Raw genomic sequence first — 21,487 nt, 5'->3', positions numbered from 1 at the left:
CCCTCCAGTAAATAACAACTACAAACTCTGGACAAGGTATAAAACAATTAACTGAAGGTACTGAAGGGTGAACAGAAGCAGGCAGAAAATGGAGTCAATATTTGTAAAAAGAGAATGGCACTAGGTAAAATTTTAGTTTTATAACTTTCTAATGGATGGGAGTCTTTTTTTTTTTTTCTTTTTTTGATGGATGGGAGTCTTAAGGATAAAAGAACTGAATTGAAGTTTGAGCTGCCACCTACTGCAGGAGAGACAAAAATTTTCTATTTCAGTACAGCCAAGTGACCAGCCTGATTTTTTTTTTTAAAAATCAATATTCTTCAAAGGAACATAATAGAATCAAGAGTTTCTACAACACATTCTTCACAATGTCCAGGATATAATACAAAATTTCTCAACATATAAATAAATAGAAAAACATGGCCCATTCTCAAGAGAAAAGACAATATAATATAGACCAGTTCTGAGATGACTCTGATGTTGACATTAGCAGATTAGGATTTTAAAGCAGCTACTATAATTATGCCCAAGGATGTAAAGGAAAATATTCTCATAGTGTGTGAAAATTAGGACATCTCAGCAGAAAAATAAAAACTATAAAGGAATCAAATATAATTTCTTCACCTAGAACATGCTATATATGAAATTAAAGTGTTACCAGATGGACTTAACATCAGAGTGGAGACGATAGAGGAAAGATCAGCCAACTGGAAACTAGATCAGTGGACGTGATCCCATCTAAAGACAAGTAGAGGGACTTCCCTGATGGTCCAGTGGTAAGGAATCTGCCTTCCAATGCAGGAGATGCGGGTTCAATCCCTGGTCAGGGAACTAAGATCCCACATGCTGTGGGGCAACTACTGAGTTCGCACACCTCAATGAGAGAGCCCACTTGCCACAAAATACAGAGCCCACTCACATTGTAGCCTGCGTGCCACAACAAAGAGACCATGTGCCACAACTAAGACCCAACACAGCCAAAAAAATAAATTAAATAATAAAATAAATATTTTTAAAAAACAAAGACAAGTAGAAAAGAAGATTGAAAATATGAAAGGAACAGAGCCTCAGGGACTTGTGGGACAATATCAAAAGGCCTACTATATGTGTAATTGGAGTCCCAGAATGAGTGAAGAGAAAGTATGGGGTAGAAAAAATTTTTGAAAAAATTTTCAATTTCAATAGGTGAATTGTTTTCAAATTTGGTTAAAGTAATAAATTTACAGTGAACACCAAGCAGAATTAATGCAAAAACAACTACTCCTATACCCATCATAATCAATCTGGTGAAAACCAAAGAGAAAATCTTAACAGTAGACAAAGAAAAATAACACATTACACACAAAGGAAAAAGAATCACTGACTTCTCATCAGAAACAATGATTTTTAAAGTGCTGAAATGTTTTTTTAAATAGTGAATGCAAAATTGTATCTCCAGCAAAATTATCCCTCAAAAATCAAGATCAAATACGGACATTTTCAAATAAGAGAAAACTAAGATTTCATGGCCTGCAGACCTACACTGCCAAAAATGGTAAAGTTCTTCAGGCTGAAGGGAATGGAAACCTAAATCTTCAGGAAGAAATGAAGAGTATTAAAATTGAAAAATATATGCAAATATGTAAGAGATTATTTTTCTCTTAAATTTAAAAATACATATTGACTATTTAAAGAACCACATTGATCCAAATATTTGAAGATAGACAGGATTTTTCACTTTTCATCTAAATGTTATCGAGCTTAGATCTTACAAGGTCATCAAATTTGTCCTGGCATGAAACTGACATTTGAACATAATAGTTATTATTTTCTGAAATTAAATATATGTTTTCTATCAACATTTACTTGTCACATTCATTCTATTTGCATTTTTTTCTCCCCTTTATAGAGAAATGTGTCTGGAGTTAATAAGCTTAGCAAGCTTCTAGCCTAATAGGATTATTCTCAGAACATCTCTTTTGAAAGGGAGACATTTCCTAATGGACTTTCTTTTAAAGAGATTTCTGAGTTGTGAATCAATGATAAATAATGAACACACTCCTGTGTAGTTAGAACTCCTAGGTCCCAGAATATGTACTTTATACATTGACTCTGCTGACATTAAAGTTAAAATAAAGATCGAAACATGTTCAGATAAGAGTAAAATTCTTAGAGGAAAACAATAAAATTTATACCCCCTGGAAAAGAATTATAATGTACAATTCCTCCAAAAAGCAAAGTGTAATTAAAAAATTAAGTTAAAAATGCATTCAAATGCTGGTGGACAGAAGAAGGAAATTATGTACTATTTAAAATCTTGAGCAAAACTATCCAAAATAAAGTCATCAAAATCATATTATATTCAGAATCTTTTCCTAGTTTCTAGAGGTAAACAAAAAAAATATATTTTCCCAGTTCTTGCATTTGCCTGCTGGACATTTGTTCTCAGTGCGCTGACAATGCCTCAGTATCTATGTATCAGCAGTTAAAGTCATCTTCTGTCTTGAAACGTTTTCTCTCCTAACTTCTCACTCCCTAGTATCACCATTGTCATTGTCTCTGAAGTTCCAAACTTAAAAAGGAGGCTTGGTTTCCTCTTACCTCTCATAAAAGGATTGACCATGTCCTGACTATTTTTTAATTGCAAAGTATCTCTAAACTAACCTTTTATTTCCCTTGCCCCTGCCTCCAATCTAATTCAGGATACAGAATATGTCACTTTTCACCAAGAAACCTGGATTTGGGGATAAAGAATACAGAGGTGAAAAAGATATTGTCCAGGCCTTAAATTAACTGGTATGTATTGAGCATTTAAATTAATTCATCTAATCTTACTACAACTCTATGAGGGAAACATTATTATTACCCTAACTTTAGAGAAGACTAATATAGAGAGAAATTAAGTAACTTGTCCAGGTAACGCATCTATGTACAGTAGGCCTAGACTGAAGCCAAGTCAAAGTATAAGTCTTAACCAATACAAGTGTTGCCTTCCAGGGTCAGGTACTCAGGTCATAAGGTAACCTGACGGCATCACCATGCCTTTACTCCAGGACAAGTCCTCTCCAATCAATTAAGTTCAACGTGCCAAAACACGTTAGTCATAGAAATTTGTTCCATGGATCAATACCTGTTTTCTTCTGTTATATTCACCCTCAGCTTTAGAGGAAAGATAAAGATGGAATCTATCTAGCTAATTGGCAATATTTTCTTGTGTTAGGGGACCAATCTATCCTATATCCCAGTGGGTTCAGCTTCTGCTGGGTTGGCCCTAATTATTTATCGCTTCCCTGCTCTCAGTCGCTAAGGTCACTCCTATCCAGAAGAAGAAGCATAAGATACAAACAAATTTTTTTAACTTTTTATGTTATATTGGAATATAGTTGATTAACAATGTTGTGATAGTTTCAGGTGTACAGCAAAGTGATTCAGTTATACGTATACATGTATCTATTCTTTTTCCATTTAGGTTGTTACATAATATTGAGCAGAGTACAGTATAGGTCCTTGTTGGTTATCCATTTTAAATAAGATGCAAAAATTTTAAAGCAGCTGGAGTTTAAAAGTGTCCCTGCCAGACCTGGAAGAAGATAAAAGAACCGTTGCTGCTGAAAACGCCAGTACCGCCAATAGAAAGCTATTCTTCCATGATCCTGAAGATACAGAAAGAGAAGAGCTGGAGAGGGAGAGGAGAATTTATGGGGTTGCCAAGGCTGCCAACATAACTGGAAATTTTTCCATTGCATTTTGGGATGCACTTTCTGAGTATGAAATCCATCTTCAATTGTGCAGGAGGCCTGTGGTGGAGGAACTCTCTTCCCCTCTAAATCTGTTTATCCTATTAGCACAGATTAGGAAGAGGGTCCCAGAGACTGGGCTAGGATAGCCTGGAGGTCAAGGGGGACTTGCTCCATATGGGATCCCAGGAGCAGAACATTTCGTCCAACCATCTATTCATCAGCTCCACAACGAGTGTCTGCAAGCAGCTTTCGGCCAGAGCCACGGCTTAAGGGGCCATACTCTTGGGAGAAACTGGCAGGATCTGAGCTTTTAGCCTGTCAAAATCCATACTGGCTGGCACAAGAACAGAGATTCCTTTTAAAATTGAACATGTCAGCCAAATTAATCCTATTAAACTCTAAATGACCCTCCATTGAGGAAAGCACGTTAAGAAGATTGTTGCTATGTTACAATTCCTTCTCTACCGTAGAAATCTTCTTAGGAAAAGAGAATTTTTTGAAATGTCATAGAATGTCAGAGGTAGAGGTAATCTTGAAAGACTATAGACTGCCTTAGTAATCATCCCATGCAACCATTTTATTTTACAAATGCTTGGCATAAGGAGAAAGAAAATTCATCAAAGTATGTGAATCACCTAAGGTTTTTTCCTTAATTGAAACATAAAATACATATAATATATTATATCTATAATTTGGTGTATGAAATAAAATAATAAATTCTGATGATTTTTAGTCCCTTAAAATAAATCTCAGTATAATCTAATCCAAAGCCTCTTCTAAGGATAACTTGAAATACCACTCGTTGATGCAAATGTCTACTCTGGCCAGACTGATCTTCTCTCCACCATTAGAATAAGCCTTACAAAGCATTTCTTTCTGAGCTCTAACCCACTCTTGATATATTTTCACAGATTGAGTCCACTGTCTTTGCCCCTGTATTACTATACATATCTTGACTTCCTTCTTCCCTGTGGACTTAATTCTAGGTTGAACTTTTAACATGGTAGAAAGTTCTCAAACTGCAGGTTTGGGGCTTCCAGTGTCAATCAGACTTTAGGAAAAACAAGCAAAGTCCAGCATGAGATAGACTATTGCCAACCATCACTAATAGTAACATTACGGCTAATAGGTAGAGAGTGCTTAGTAAGTGTGAGACAACTTAGTAAGAGAATTACCTCATTATCATGGCACCTGATTTTATCTGGAGGTTGGTGATATTAAACTCTCCATATTTCCTACAAAGAAAGAGGCTCAGGGACTTCCCTGGTGGCACAGTGGTTAAGAATCTGCCTGCCAATGCAGGGGACAAGGGTTCGAGCCCTGGTCCAGGAAGATCCCACACGCCGTGGAGCAACTTAGTGCATGTGCCACAACTACTGAGCCTGTGCTCTAGAGCCCACGAGCCACAACTACTGAGCCCACACGCCACAACTACTGAAGCCCGCACACCTAGAGCCTTTGCTCCGCAGTAAGAGAAGTCACCGCAATGAGAAGCCTGGGCACCGCAATGAAGAGTAGCCCCTGCTCGTCTCAACTAGAGAAAGCCTACGTGCAGCAACAAAGACCCAACACAGTCAAAAATTACTAATTAATTATTAATTAATTAATTTTTTAAAAAGAAAGAGACTCAGAATTAGGAAATTCTCCCAAGGTCACATAATTAGAAATAGTAGAACCAGAATTTTAATCCTAGCAGTCTGATATCAGAGTCCTCTCTCTTAACCACTATGCAAACCTGCCTATAAACCTATGATGGACCATAGTGAGAGACAAAGCTGGGAATTAATTTGTGATTAGATTTATTGGGAGGCTTCAAATTTTGTGCTACAGGGCTGAATATAAGAGGGACACCTAACCCAGCTTGGGGGGAGTTCCAGGAAAATTTCATAAATGAGTTTCCTTCAGAGCTGAGTTTTGAACAAAAAGTAGGAGTCACACACTATGGCAGAGGTGTTCTCTAATCAGTGGGAAGACCATTGAGGAAAGAATGGAGGTATAAAAGGGTGTGGGGCACTTTTTTTAAACAATTTTTTATGATTTACGTGTCATTTTAAAAATATCAGTCCATTAAACTATGTAGAAATAAGTATGCAAAAAGTTGACAAGACAAAGTATAATTTAGATATGTTTGAGTAGACAGATTGTCTGAAATTCTGGATTTTTCAGTCACTTTATTATTATGCTAGGGCAGCTAAGTAATCCTTAACTTCAGCTGGAGTAAGACTTGTAAACCTGGCTTCACTGAAGATTCCAACTTCTATGTAATCTTCTGTCCTTTGCCCTTCCAAACTTTCCTTTAGGATTAATTTGACTGTATGAGTGGCATCTTCAAGTTCCAGATCTTGGTTATGTCTTTTCTCAAGGAAAGATTTCCTATTCACATAGTTCTTTCCCATTGATGTGACTTTCCAGGCAAAGTAAGGTCCAGATGGATCTGACTGAAATAAATATGGTCATCCCTCATTCCAACCACAAATAGTTAAAAAAAAAAAAACCTCCAAGTGGAGGCACACCACCTGACTGGGTGTATTCTTGCATCACAGAAGTTAAGCTCTGTACTAGCAGAGTTGTGAGAATGGTTTCTCAGTAAACAAGATAGATTGCTGAAGTAGTTCTCCAGCTCTGTGCACCGGCACTCTGAGATCTGGACTTACGCCACCGTACACCAAACCTCTATGCTTGGTCATCACTTCCACTTTGTGCACACTTCACTCATCTTACAGAATGGATTTCTGTTTCTTCTCAGTTGCTGATACCACACCATTTGCATCTATAATTCCCACTGAAGCGGCCCCTCCAGCTACAGCAGACAAAGCATATTCAATCTGGACAAGTTTTAGATACAGGCTGAATGCGGTCAGCGAAAAGCTATAAATGTGCCCCACCATCTTTACCTGGAGATCCCTTTTTTGTCGTTTATAGCAGCTTTATTCATAATTGCCAAAAACTAGAAACAACTCACATGCCCACTCATCAGTGAGGAAAGCAGAGTGAGTTCACTGATTGTTGAGTAGGCAGTTGGTGGGTATCAAAGGATAACATTAAAAACTCCCAAACCAGATAGTGAAGATTAAATAATAAAACAGAGGAATGGAGGCCTTTCAAAAAGATAACAGTGCAAAAGTAACTACTAGAAAAGTAAAACCTTCCTAAATATCAAAGGGAAAAAAAATTAAAGAAAAAAACACATCACATAAAGAAACATGGAAAACAGTACAGTACATAGAAAATAATTTGAAAAAGTTAAGACCAAACACAAAAACCCATCAATAAGTGGACTTAACTCACCTATTAAAAGAAATAAATCTCAATTATATTCACAGAGCAAGATCTAACTTTATGCTGTATTCAAGGGACACATGTAAAACAAAGCGATTCAGAGGTTTAAATGAAATGAGCAAAAATATACTAGGAAAATATAAATAATAAGAAAGCAAGTTTTCAGATTCTGATGTCTCAAATAAATAGAATTCAAGCCAAAATTCATTAAAGATAACTAAGGTCCATATAAATACTGTTTTAAAATTCACAAAAAAGATCAAACATCTCTGAGCATCAAAGCACTAAGGTCGAAGCTAGTTTTATTAAGCAAAACCACAGGAGATGCAAAGAGAAAAGGAAACATACTAATAATAGATTTCCACTCTCAGTACAAGATAAATCAATAGACAATAAATAAATATATAGAAGACCTAAATAACATATTTAATAAGATAGCTCTTACAGACCTATACTGAACTTTAACCCTGATAATAGAAAGCATATTTTCTTCTCAGGAACACATAGTCTATTTACAAAAGTGATCAAATATTAGGTCACAGGGGAAACAATAGTAAGTTGCATAAGACAGAAAAATAACTCTCTGATGACAATGCAATAAAACCAGTAATTATTAATAAAGTATTTTTTAAAAAGCTGAAAGACCCTTCCTCCTGGAAATTTGAAAGCTGCTATTTAACTGGCACAGGCCAGAGGAGACTAAGGAGATATGACAACTAAATGTAATGTGATCCCCTGGATTGGATCTTGGAACAGAAAGAACATTAATGGAAAATTGAAAAATCCAAATACAGTCTGGAGTATAGTTCACAGTACAGTGTACCAATATTGGTTCTCAGTTTTGACAGATGTACCATGATAACCTAAGATATTAACAACAGAGGAAATTGGTTGAAGACTATGTGGGAACTCTGTATTATCTTTGCAACAGTTCTGTAAATATGAAATCATTCCAAAACAAAAAGTTTGTTTTAAAATTTTTCAATTGAAAAACACTGCTATCAAATAGCTATTAAGTACAAAGAGCTTTATAACCGAAATAACAGAACTTCTAAAAATTATTATATTATTTTTGACTCAGATATTTATTATTCTCTAAGACATGACCAATGGGCCTACTTATCATTCATAAAACCTCCAAAAATCTATTAAACTTTCTAATGTCTGTACACTGAAATCAGTATTACAAGCCATATTATTAAAGAATTATGATAGCAAAACTGAGTGCTTGAGAGATTTTGACATAGAGCCTAATATATAGGTAAGAGAAGCCAAAGACTCACCGTTCCTCATTAATCTTTATAATTGGTTGAAACACTAGAATTCAGAATCTGTGGGATAAATTTAAATCTGTTAAGAGAGGAAAATTCGAAGCCTTAAATACTTTATCAATACAAGAAAATATTTTTTTAAAGCTAAACTCCCAACTCATAAAAGCCAAAAAAACCCACCACCACTACAACAAAAAATAAACCATGGGCTTCCCTGGTGGTGCAGTGGTTAAGAATCCGCCTGCCAATGCAGGGAATACAGGTTCAAGCCCTGCTCTGGGAAGATCCCACATGCCACAGAGTGACTAAGCCCATGCACCACAACTACTGAGCCCGTGAGCCACAACTACTGAAGCCTGCACATCTAGAGTCTGTGCTCTGCAACAAGAGAAGCCACTGCAATGAGAAGCCTGCGCACCGCAACAAAGAGTAGCCCTTGCTCGCCACAACTAGAGAGAACCTACGCACTGCAACAAAGTTCCAACACAGCCAAAAATAAATTAAATAAAATAAATAAATTTTTTAAAAGCTTTAAAATAAATAAATAAACCAAAATATAAGATAAGGAAATAAATAATAACTATAAAAACAGAAATAATGAGGGAGATGACAGAAAAGCAGCATATCTAATTAGTAAGACAAAATATTAATTTTTAAACAGTAACAAAATGAATAGAACACTAACTTAATTGTAGGAGAAAGCACAAATACACAAAATTAATGCATTGGGGGAAATAATCACTGAAATAGAAGACTTTTAAAATAAGATTAATTTGCAGACCTCTATACAAATACATTTGAAAAATTAGATGAAATGGATAATTATGTAGGAAAATAGTTTTCCAAAACTGACTCATTAGATAGAGAGTTCAAAGAGATATATTGCTGTAGAAGAAATATAGAAAGTTTATAAATTGCTTGTATAAATTAAAATAAAAAGAACAAAAAAAAAACTTTTGAAAAATTAAAAAGGTGAATTCTAGACTCCCCACCTATTCTGAAGTTCTTCATTTTGATTCATTTTATTTTTTTCCTGGTACTCTCTTCTGCCATTTCCCTCCATATTTTTCAGCTTGGACACTGGTTCAGAAAGAATTTTCTCATCTAAATTTCTCTTTTTTGGCTTCAATTCATATTAGAAGATCTTCCAGTAACTTCATCAATAATGTAATTTCAGTTTATTGGTCTTACATCTAATCCCAAATGGCAAATATAACTTTCATATGCCCTTCTGAAAATCTTATTGTTGCTTAAAATATTAATTTGTTAAAGGCTGGAAAAAATTCAAATTCCAAACAAGAGACTTGGCTTTACATTTGAAATAGGTCTCTTCCCAATTGGACTTGATCAATGTCTTACGAACTGTCTTTGAATTCAAACCTGTCATGTTTCCCTCTGAACTCCTCCTAGAGGTACCATCTGATCTCTCCCCTCAGAAGCATTTCTCCTTCTCATAAACTGTCACTTGAGTGAGTAAACAAGTTTCTTTTTGGCATTTCCTCACTTTTGCCATCATTGTGATATTGGGTGTTTTTCTCTGAATTCCATCAGCCCTAGTGGAAATCACTGGCATGAACGATCAAAACCATTTATGTGGTTCACAATGAATTAAAGTAATTCTTATTTTAATGGGAATAATAAAGTACTGAATGACCTTTGTTATCAAATGATAAAAAATATTGTTATTGATTATTCTTTGATTATTTGATTATTCTTTGATTATTCTTTCTTTTGAGTTTGAGTATTTTTTTGTTGAGCCAGACTCTTAAGAAATAATGTTGGGGCTTCCCTGGTGACGCAGTGGTTGAGAGTCCGCCTGCCGATGTAGGGGACACAGGTTCGTGCCCCGGTCCGGGAAGATCCCACATGCCGCGGAGCGGCTGGGCCCGTGAGCCATGGCCGCTAAGCCTGCGCATCCGGAGCCTGTGCTCCGCAACGGGAGAGGCCACAACTGTGAGAGGCCCGCGTACCGTAAACAAAAAACAAAACAAAACAAAACAAAACAAGAAATAATGTTAATTGGACCGGTGCTATTTTTTCATTTATATGTTTCATGCTGTCAGCAGAACTTAAAATTTTAAAGAAAATCAAGCTTTTCTTCTAGAGGAGTTATAATGAATGCACAGATAACTCTGTATAAGATTCAGTTGAGACTGTGTCTTTTTAGCTGCAAAGAGGAAAATACAATTATTTATCATTTTTTCTTAAATATTCTCAACAGAATAAAAAATTAAAGATGCTAGAAAGTGTCCTGGTTTCATCTTTCACTCCCCTCTGCTATCTCTCTTCAATTTCCTTCTTTCTGTGACTTCTCTTTTCTTTTAGAGCTTAAGACAAATTTTGTTTTTCATCATTATCTTGGGTTAAGTTCTGTTGGGAAAGAAATGAGAAGCATAGGAGTTGATAAGCATAAAAATTCAATTCAAATAAAACTGGCTTTTGCATTTTTCAGTCTTCAAATAAGAGTCACAGTTAGGTTTGAGAGGGGCGTTCATTCTGCTGCAGTATTGATACCCACTTCTTATTCAGTAAGTATATCCTGTGTGCCAACCACTGGGAAGGGGTGTTGCTGGACTCTGGGGATAAAATGGTGAGAAAAACAAGACAGAAACCTGACCTCACAAAGTATAGAATCAAGTCAGAAGGTTAATTAAATAATCATGTAAATTAATGTAAGTTTGGAGCATGCTAGAAAGGAAAGGTAGGTGTCGTGATGAGCACATATTACAGGGAGATCTGGAGCATTCCATCAAGGTCAGATGAGGCTTCCCTGAGGAAATGGCATTGTGCTTGAGAGTTGAAGATGGCTGGTAACTAGGCATGGGGTAGAGGATGAGCAGAGTATTTGGGTAGGGGAATGGACTGCATGAACCTTCTGCAGAAGGTTGGTGTAATAGGAGCCGTAAGAAGTGCTTCATAATATAACGTCACAGTGATGCATCCGTCATTTTGAGGGAAAAAATAGAAAACTGGGTCACAGTACTTAGCACAGAATAAGTACTAAATAAACTTGGGCTTCTATTATTATCATTTTCCATTTCAACATGCCAACTCCCACCTCTCTCCACAGCTGCAGCTCTCCCAGCCTGCTTCCAAACAGCTTCCGAGGATGACAGAACTGTACTCTCAGCCCCCAGGCGAGAACCCCTTGCGATGCGTATTCTAAATTCTGTGACATAGCAGAAGTCTTCCTTGAATACATAAAGTTAATGTATTGTTCATTTAGCAAATACGTGTTAAGCAAGTATGTGATTAACAATAAAGACAGCTAACATTTGCTGAGGATGTACTCTTGGACCAGGGATATCTTATGAGTTGTGAGCTCTTCAGAACAATTTTATGAGGCAGGAACTTTTGTGGCCACCATTTAGCAATGGAGGACAGAGAGGTTAAATAATTTCTCCAGGGCCACATACCTAGAAAGTGGCAAGGCTGGACTTGGAATGCAAGAAATCTGTCTCCAGGATGTGAGAGCTCCATACTGCCTCTTTGAAGACAGACAAGTCATTTGCTCACCTAGAGCTTACAACCTACTTGGAAAGAGGCAGGGAGGTGGTGGAAATTCAATAAACAAGTAAATGAATAAGCTGGATAATTGCCATTTGTGATTAGTTTTACAAAGCAATTAAACTGAGTGATGTGATGAATAGGGATTAAGGGTGGGCAGGGGAACACTGATTTAGAAAGAGTATTCAGAGATGACTTCTTGAGGAAGGGGCCTTAGAACTGATACTTAAAACATGGAAAAGAGACAGCTCTGTGAAAAGGGGAAAGATTCCCAGCAGAGGAAATAGCAGGTGCAAAGATCTTAAGGTAGGTCAAGATTGGTGCATGGGAGGACTAAAGGAAGCCAGAGCAAGAAGATGAAAGAGGAGGGAGATAAACCAGATCATGTAAGACCCTGCTGCCATGATGGGAGGTTTGAATGTCACCTGAAAAACGATGGGAAGCCAGTGGACATTTTAAAACAAGAACCGGGGTAAAAAGATCTGGTTAATATTTTTAGAGTTTCACATTAACTTTCGCAGTGGAGAATAGATTATAGGAGTCAAGAATGAAAGAAGAGGGCTTCCCTGGTGGTGCAGTTGTTAAGAATCTGCCTGCCAATGCAGGGGACATGGGTTTGAGCCCTGGTCCGGGAAGATCCCACATGCCTCGGAGCAACTAAGCCCGTGCACCACAACTACTAAGCTTGAGCTCTAGAGCCCATGAGCCACAACTACTGAGCCCACGTGACACAACTACTGAAGCCCGCGTGCCTAGAGCCCGTGCTCTGCAACAAGAGAAGACACCACAATGAAAAGCCCGTGCACTGCAATGAAGAGTGGCCCCCGCTCATGGCAAGTAGAGAAGGCTGCACGCAGCAATGAAGACCCAACGTAGCCAAAAATAAATAATAAATAAATTTTTTTAAAAAAATGAAAGAAGAGAGACCAATTCAGAGCTACTGCTGTCAATCCATTGAGAAGTGGCGATGGTTTACATTAGAGTATTGACATTGGACATGGAGAGATGGAAATAAAGATATAAATTTAAAGTCTTACTCATGAATTGGATGTAGAGAATGAGGCCAGGGAAACCAAAGATGACTCTTAGACATTGGCTTAAATAACTACAAATGGCGGTCCCTCCTAAGGGAGACAAGCAAAGAGCAATTTGGGAACAAAAGTCATGAGCTCCACTTTGAATATGAAGACTCAAATACCAATCAGATCTTCAAGTAAAGGTGTAAAGCACAAAGTTGTATATGCAGTTGGACCCTAGGGCTAGAGAAAGAAATGTAAGAGTCATCGACATGTATGGTCTACAAAGCCATAGAGATCCCCCAAGAGGGTAAAGAAGAGAAGAAGGCTTAGACCATAGTTCCTCGGTACACTGGCTAGTTCACCATCCCTTTCTGGGTCTCAGATTCCCCACCAGTTCAATGGAAGCAAAGCAATAATGATACATTCTGTCTCAGGCTGAAGGAATTCCTTTTATTCATTCTTGATCATTCCTCTACATTGCTGGCGAGTAAGGAGATATTTTTATTCTTTTCCCTAACAGGTTCTCAAATAGGTTGAAAGATTGATGAGGGCTTTGGAGCAAAACAAAGAATGATTCTTAGAACACAGTTCAATTTTCCTTCCACTGAATGTGGCCTGCAGATAAAGCTCCAGAAAAGTCCTTATTCATTTTCCTTTCAGAATGTTTATGATAATGGAGCCAGGGATGGTATTAACTTCTTTATGTAAACCTGATGAACCTGAATGACATTCCATGGCTCTAAGGAGTAAAGAGGCACAAACCTCTGTATTTAAACCACATAATCATACCTGAAAACTCAGTTTCAGCACCAAGATTTACAAGGACCAAGCAGATGCTTTTGTCAGTCAATCAACAAGTATTTACTGTGTGCCCTTAGGGTGCCTGGTAGTGGGTGAGACTGTTTTTGTGAGCGAGCAAGTGGGTTCTCTGCTTTGAAAACAGAAATTTAATCTCTTTTTCATCCAAGCATTTCCCTTCAGCTTTTCCAATATGCCCTTTTTTGTGAATGACTAACAGAATAGCTCCTGCAAAGGCAGCCTGCAAATCCCAGGCAGAGGCCCCGAGTGGAAAGATGACTCATCTGCACCTGACATCAAAGCCTCTGCTCCTTTCAGAGGAGTAGGAAGAGAATGGTAATGGCCTGGGTAAAATGACCCAGATGCCCTCATGAGTCTGTGTGGGTCGTGACGGCTTACTCCTCCCCCGCCTGATGATGATTTCAACCCAAAGAAAGTTTAAGCTGTGAAAGCACCAACTTCATTGTCAAGTTGACTGGAAAATTAAAAACAGGAGTTTTTCTTCCTGTCGAGTAAGAGCCAATCTTTGTTGTTAGTTTTTTTCTCTTTGGAAAGTGCTGAAGGAATGCAGTCCCTTTTCATAGTGTGTTTTGTATTGATTTGTGTCTTAGCTCAGGCTACTATATCAAATACCACCAACTGGATGGCTTAAACAACAGACGTTTATTTCTGGGATATCCAAGGTCAAAGTGCCAGGAGATTCGCTGTCTGACCAAGACCACCTTTCTGGTTTGCAGATGGCTGCCTTCTTGCTATATCCTCATGTGATGGAAAGAGAGAGAGCTCTGGTCTCTTCCTCGTTTTATAAGGACACTAATCCCACCTGGGGTTTCACCATCATGACTTCATCTAAGCCTGATGAAGGTCCAAAGGCCTCACCTCTGAACACCATCACACTGGGGGTTAGGGCATCAACGTATGAATTTGGGAGGGACACAAACATGCAGTAAATAATAATTTACTTACAACATATTAAAAGTGATCATTTCCAGTTTGCCTTTTACTTCCTGATTTCCAAGGACTTTACCAGGTTATGCACAGAGCCATTCCACTATTTAATCACACTTATTCAAACAGAGGTTCAAGTGCACCAAGTAACCCCTGGGTCACAGTTCAACAAAGCTCTGACAGTCGTCAAAAAAGTCAAACAAATGTGCCCCTGGAAACTTTCTGGCCATGTCACAGTTCAGCCCCCTTTGATATTGGTCCTGGGGGCTCCCACCCAGGCTCTGTCATTGTTTAGTCCCCTGGGTCATCTGATCTATTCTAAATCCTTCTCTTCTTTCCAGGGAAACTAGATATCTAATTAACAGATCAAGCCTAAATTGATGATTGTTAATGGGTTACTTGGTCTTCCTCTGAAATCTCCATTCAAGTAACCGTCCACTCCAGCACCCACAGATCACTTGATTCTCTGAATTTCTATTTCATAAAGGTCTTTGCCACGCCTTTCAGCCTTTTTTGATACACTACTAAGTTTTCATTGTACCTTATAGTTTGTTTTGTGGCTCTTGAGAGAGGTAAACTTACTTTATCGTCATCCTAATTTTTCTTTTGTTCTTTTACTCAGAGCACCCATCACAATGCTTTGCACTAAAAGTTCACCCAATAAGAGTTTTTGAGGTTAAATATAATTTACATGATGGTGGCCTCTGGAACTACAGTCTAATGGCATAAATCTAACAGCAGCATTTCAGATATTATAGTAAGTGGGTAAGAAAGATAATTCAGGGTAAGAAGGACTTTTGGGACCTCTTAACATATCCACATATACACTATGGATGTGGGAAACTAATTAATTTGATGCTAGTCCTGCCCCAGTTTAGGCCTCAGTGTAACATCGTCACCCAAATTCACACAGGACTGATTAGTAACGGAAAACCAGTTGTTAACATTATGAGAGAAGGACCTAGCCTATGCACGACAACACTAGCAGAGGACATTTCCTAGAGTACAAGTTTGCTAAGGAAAGCAAATTACAACAAAAAGTAGATGCCTGATGAATATCGGAAAAGAGTTAAACAGATATTCTCAACAAGCTTTGGAAAGCTGATGAAGTGCCCTGTCCTTCTTTAGACGGATAAAATTTTGGTCTCTTGAAATTGGAACCCCAATCTCTGGGAAATGCCTAGAGTCACCAAGACCAATTCTTGTTCTCTGACTCCTTTTTCTAAAGTTTACGTAAATCTGTATCTTCTGAACTCTATATCTGCATTTTATTTCAAAACTCTCTTCCTTTCCCCCTGTCTTTAGGGGGGTCATTGCTGTGCTGGTTGTTACTATTATCACTCTCATGGAGACCCTGACTAATAGACCCCTGAGGAACATCTGCCTGGTAGCCTCTAACCCTTTGTATTCAATGTTCAATCTGGAATGTCCCAAGTTTGGGTGTGTGTCTAGAAAGTGAATCAGTTATAGGAGTTCATCCTAAAGAGATCCAAACTCTTGGCATCTACTGGGGAAAAAAGGAAGAATCATAAATAATTACTAGAGTATATACATAACTGATTCACTTTGCTGTACAGTAGAAACTAACAACATTGTAAAGCAACTACACTCTAACAAAAATTTTTAAAAATAATAATAATAAATAAAACCACATATCATAATATCATTAAAAATACTGCAATTTTTCAATTCACATTCAAAAAACAATAGTATTCTAGCTATATTCATATATCATCCACGTAAGTATCTTCATCATAAAAAAAATATTATTAGAGATCAGAAAAAGGTGGTTCATGGTTATTATACGGGAAATCTTTAGGGAAAGAGCAGGCTCAGAATGAAGCATGTGATAAGTGCAGGAGGAATAAAGGCACTTATATTTTAACTCTATAAAATCAATGTGTGATGGTGGAATAATAATCTCAAGGTTTAATAATGTGAGTAATGTCACAGCTTGTGATAAAGCTGAGATTTGAACTAAGTTCTTGTCTGGCTCAGATGCTTCTCTATATTTCCCACCATGTGCTGGGCCCGTGGGTTGCTGCCTCTCACCTCCAGGAATCAGTCACTATATTTCTATTGACTTTCTACTTGTTTTCTGTAGGCATTTCATCTCTGCCAACATCGATGCTAAAGTGGAATAAAAATGAGCTATATCTGCATGAAATATATCCTACATTTTCTTGAATATTACCTCATCTTATATATTTATTTCTTCATCCCATTCCTGAAATACATCAAGTCGAATAAATTTCCCAATATGGTAAGTATAAACTGATGTTCCAACAGCCTTGAATGAACCTTCATTTTCTGTCCAACAATAGTTCCTACTGTTATTTCTCTCGTTCTTCCATTGGTGGAAGATTTGAATGTCAGTAACTCCGCAGGGCCACCACTTCCCCAACCCCCAAGTTCTGAAACTCATCAGAGGCCCAGGCCCAGCTCTGGAATATTCCTCGTCCAAGATTCTAGGTTCCAATAACTCCAACCTCTTTCCTCTTTTCCGTAAGACTGTGAACTACCTCTGTGACACATGATGATTCCCTTTTAGCCTTTTCAACCTTCCATCCTGTCCAACAAATTCTTTATATTAAATTCTTTCTGCTAAAATGATGGATATCTGTTTTCATGACTGAATCCTAACGGATACAATTATTGATACCAGAAATTGAAGTTCTTTCCCACTCACTGACTCACATTTGCTTTAGTAAGGTACCTAAAGTAACTGGTATTTCCTGTTCACCTAAGTCCAATGGGCACAATGTCATTGATGTTGTAGACTAGTGTATTATTTTTTGGACTATCAAGATGATCAACATCTCTACATACTACATTGTGGCAGACAGTAAGAGAGTGAACACAACCCTGAGCCTATACTAAGAAGATATACTTTTGGGCCTGTCAGGTAAAAGCAAACTACGTCTGGTAGTCCTTGCAAATTGGCATAGGGACAAAAGCAGTTGTGAGGTCAGTCACTGCATACCAAGCACCAGAGGCTTTCTGGTTTGCTTCAGTAAAGATACTACATTTGGAACAGAGGCTACAATTGGAGTCACCATCTGATTAAGTTTATAATAATCCACAGGCATTCTCTCACACCTCTCTTCCTTCTGCATAAGCCAAATAGGCAAGAAAAATGTGGATATAATAGACTTTACCACCCCTGTGTTTATAAGTCTTTGAGGTCATTTTGTGAAAGGCTTAGGGAAAGACTTAGAGTATATAGCTGTGATTCTGTGTGTGTGTGTGTGTGTGAGTGTGTGTGTGTGTTTAAACCAATCAGTAATGATATTTTCTCAGCACTACTATGTATCAGGCACTGAGCAAAGGATGAAAAGATAATGAGACAAGAGGGCTGCCCTCAAGGAGTGTTTTTTTCTGGAAGAGGCAGTCCAGTAGAAGTACATGTACACAGATAAACTGTAATACAATCATTAAGAGGGTATGATGATGTACAAAATTAAGTGATGCGGGACTACTTTATATAAGAAGAAAGCTACCATTTATAGAAAAGATCCTTGAGAAGGCTGTAGATACATTATTTTGGAATTGTCTTGAAGCCAGTGTTAGTAGTATAATCCAGGTCTTCTTGATACAGTAGGATAGTGAGCAGGATTCATTTTCTTTTTTTAAATTAAAAATTTTTTAATTTTCTAAACTCTGTCTAATGAACTTACACTTGTTTTATAATTTGAATAAATCTTGTTTAAAAATCCTCTCAGGGAATTCCCTGGTGGTCCAGTGGTTAGGACTCCACACTTCCATTGCAGGGGGCATGGGTTTTGATCCCAGGTCAGGGAGCTAAGATCCCACAAACCATGCAGCATGGCCAAAAAATAAAATAAAATAAAGTAAGATTTAAAAAATAAAGAAATAAGATCCTCTCAAAAGAAAGCCCTATCCTATTTAATAGCTACACAATAATCCTCCTTCATATGTAGTCCCCAAAGCCAGACATAAGTAATGGTGGTAATAATGTGATGATGATAATCCAGTTTCACTACTTACTTACCAGCTGTGTGATCTTGTACTCTCTGATTGTTTCCTCACATGTTAAATGGAAATGATAAGAATATCTACTTAATAAGACTGTTGTAAGAATTAAATGCACAAAGAAATACAAAGCCCCTAGAAAAGTGTGTTCCACATAGTAAGAGCTCAGTAAATAGTAGCAATAATAACAACAGCAACAAAATAATTGCAACTAGCATCTACTGATCACTCACTGTATACCAGGCACTGTGCTAACCATCTCAGTGGATAATGTCATTTGCTCTCCCAGCCAGATGTAACTAATGAAGATGAGATTTTAATTTCAACTGCCTTAGTGACCCACATTCACAGTCTTGAATTAGAAAATTGTGCACAGGTATGAATAATTCATTACTCCATTAGCTACTCATGTCTATAATTCTTTTCAGTCTTTCTACTTAGAAAACAATAGGACAGATCACATCGTCACACCACGACCTTGGACGTTTTCCCAAAACTGAACAAAAGCTTTGGACTCTTTCAAGGCAACACAGACTTGCTTTTACAACTTGCCCTTTGGAATAGGGACTGACTTCAGCATGGCCCTTGGTTAGCAATCTCACTGCCAAGTGATCTAATTACTGTTGTGGTTGTATTTACACTCGTTTAATGAGGCTTCAGTGACCCAAGAAGGAGGAGGAGGGGGAAAGGGGGGAAAGGGAGGAAAGAGAGAAAAGAGAGGGAGGAAGGAAGGAAGGAAGGAAGGAAAGAAAGAAGGAAGGGAGGGAGGGAGGGAAAAAAAGAAGGAAGGAGGGAAGAAGGAAGGGAGAAAGGAAGAATGAAAGAAAGAAAGAGAAAGAAGAGAGAGAGAGAAGGAAGGGAGAAAGGAAGAAAAGGAGGGAGAAAAATGACAAAAACAAACAAACGAAATCAGCTTTGAATATGTTCTGCACTGCAAGTCACAGGTGGAGGTATTTTTTAACCTTAAATAAGGATATCTTTAATAAAATGCTTCTTGCTCCCAGTTTATCCAGATAAAACCAGATTAAAAGAGACAGGCTCAAATGGGAGCTAGATGGAAACCCTGAGATAAACTTTTGGCAATCTCTCTTAAAAAATTGCCTGGGGCTTTTGAAGCTATATTTAGTCTTCTGAATTCAAGTCCACATCATAAATACAGTAACTAAGAGGAGCCTGATGTACCTGATACGCAGGCTGCTGAGTGTCTTTGAGGGGTATAATTCTCACATCAACACCAGTTATTCTTATTTTTCTTATTTTTCTGTGTCATTCCCTCTTCAGGGACAATTTTAAGTCATCTGTGGGTAGACAGTTCAGCCAACTAAAAGTAACTTTTTCAATTTTTATAAAATAGATCCTATACAATAAAACAAATGAACATAAGGGCACCTTATTCTCCTTTTTGGGGGTATTTTTCTCTCTATTTGCATCCTCCCTTAGCATAATAGACAAACTCACTCATCCCGGAAAAGACTGTGTGCTGAGTACATACTCATCCCTTCAGAAAATATTTAGCATCCATTGCCATATACGAAGCCTTGGTGCTAAACTCTAGGGGTAAAAGGACAACCAACACAGAGCCCATGGTCTCCAGGAACTTATTGTCTAGAGATGAATACAGATAAACAGACAAGCAGCATGAAAGTGCTAAGCCAGGGATGTACTAGAGAGTAAAGAAGTACCAAGCCTGAGTATATGAGTGCATTACTACTGAGTAGGGGGAATCAGAGGAGGCCTCCTGAGGGTAACATACAGGCTGAGGTAGAAGGAATTTAGTATCAGTCCTTTATTCAACAAATATTTATTGAGCCACTTATCTGCACAACCTTAGGGATACAGTAATGAATAAGACAGAACCCCTGCCCTCAGGCAGTTTATTGAGAGAGACTGACAATAAATAAGTAGATAATAAATATATACTATCACTTTAGGTACTGATAACTGCTAAAAGAAACTAAAGCAAGGTAAGGAAATAGAAAGAATTTCTGAAGAGATATAAGTAAGGTAATAATATAAATAAATAAATTTATTTTATTAAAAAAAATAATTAAAATAGAAAATGATGAAACAGTCAGGAACAACCACTTTGAGTAGGACACATTCAAATATAAATGAGTAAAGTGAGGAAGTCAGACAGTTGGCGCTTTTTTTTAACATTCTTTTTTTTGTGTTTTTTTTTGCGTTACTCGGGCCTGTCACTGCTGTGGCCTCTCCCGTTGCGGAGCACAGGCTGCGGACGCACAGGCTCAGCGGCCATGGCTCACGGGCCCAGCCGCTCCGCAGCATGTGCGATCCTCCCGGACCGGGGCACAAACCCGTGTCCCCTGCATCGGCAGGCAGAGTCTCAACCACTGTGCCACCAGGGAAGCCCCTTTTTTTTTAATTGAAGTACAGATGATGTACAATATTATATAAGTTACAGGTAAACAATATAGTGATTCACAATTTTTAAAAGTTATACTCCATTTATAGTTCTTATAAAATGTTGGCTATATTCCCTGTGTTGTACAATAACAGATAATTGGCTCTTTATTGACAAATGGTGCCTATAACAAACAAGCATGGAACCTCTGTGGAATATGGCACTGAGCTTGTGTTGCCCACATGTCCAGGGGGCTTAGCGGGGTGTCTGCTGATCTTGGCTGGGCTCCATCACAAATCAGGGGTGAAAGCCAATATGGTCACAGTAAACCAAAGGGGAGAGCAACCTGAAGGTAGAGATGTTGGGTTGAGCCAGGTTCATGCAGATGATGATAAAGAGTTTGAACTTGATATATGTGTGATGGGAAGCTTCTGGAGGCTTTTGAAAAAAGAAGTGCCATGATGTGATTATTATTTCAGAAAGCTCACTTACTGTTACAGGATGAACTGTAGTAAAGCAAGAATGGAAATGGCCAGCTTAAGGACCTTTATGATCTCCAGGCAATAAATTTTGGTGGCTTGACAGACTCAG

General features: G+C 37.8%; 1 pseudogene across 1 annotated transcript; it reads right to left on the bottom strand.

The window, feature by feature from the left end:
• Positions 1–5,896: 5,896 nt before the first annotated feature.
• LOC309824972 (proteasome subunit alpha type-2-like) lies at positions 5,897–6,607 on the bottom strand (annotated as a pseudogene). The gene has a single exon. The product of its transcript is annotated as a proteasome subunit alpha type-2-like (transcript).
• Between the last annotated feature and the right edge of the window lie 14,880 nt (positions 6,608–21,487).

This window comes from Grampus griseus (genome assembly GCF_964374135.1).
Source record: "Grampus griseus genome assembly, chromosome: 7".
Lineage (NCBI taxonomy): Eukaryota > Metazoa > Chordata > Mammalia > Artiodactyla > Delphinidae > Grampus > Grampus griseus.
The sequence above is the reverse complement of the archived record's forward strand: the minus strand, read 5'-3'. Positions and strand labels throughout refer to the sequence as shown.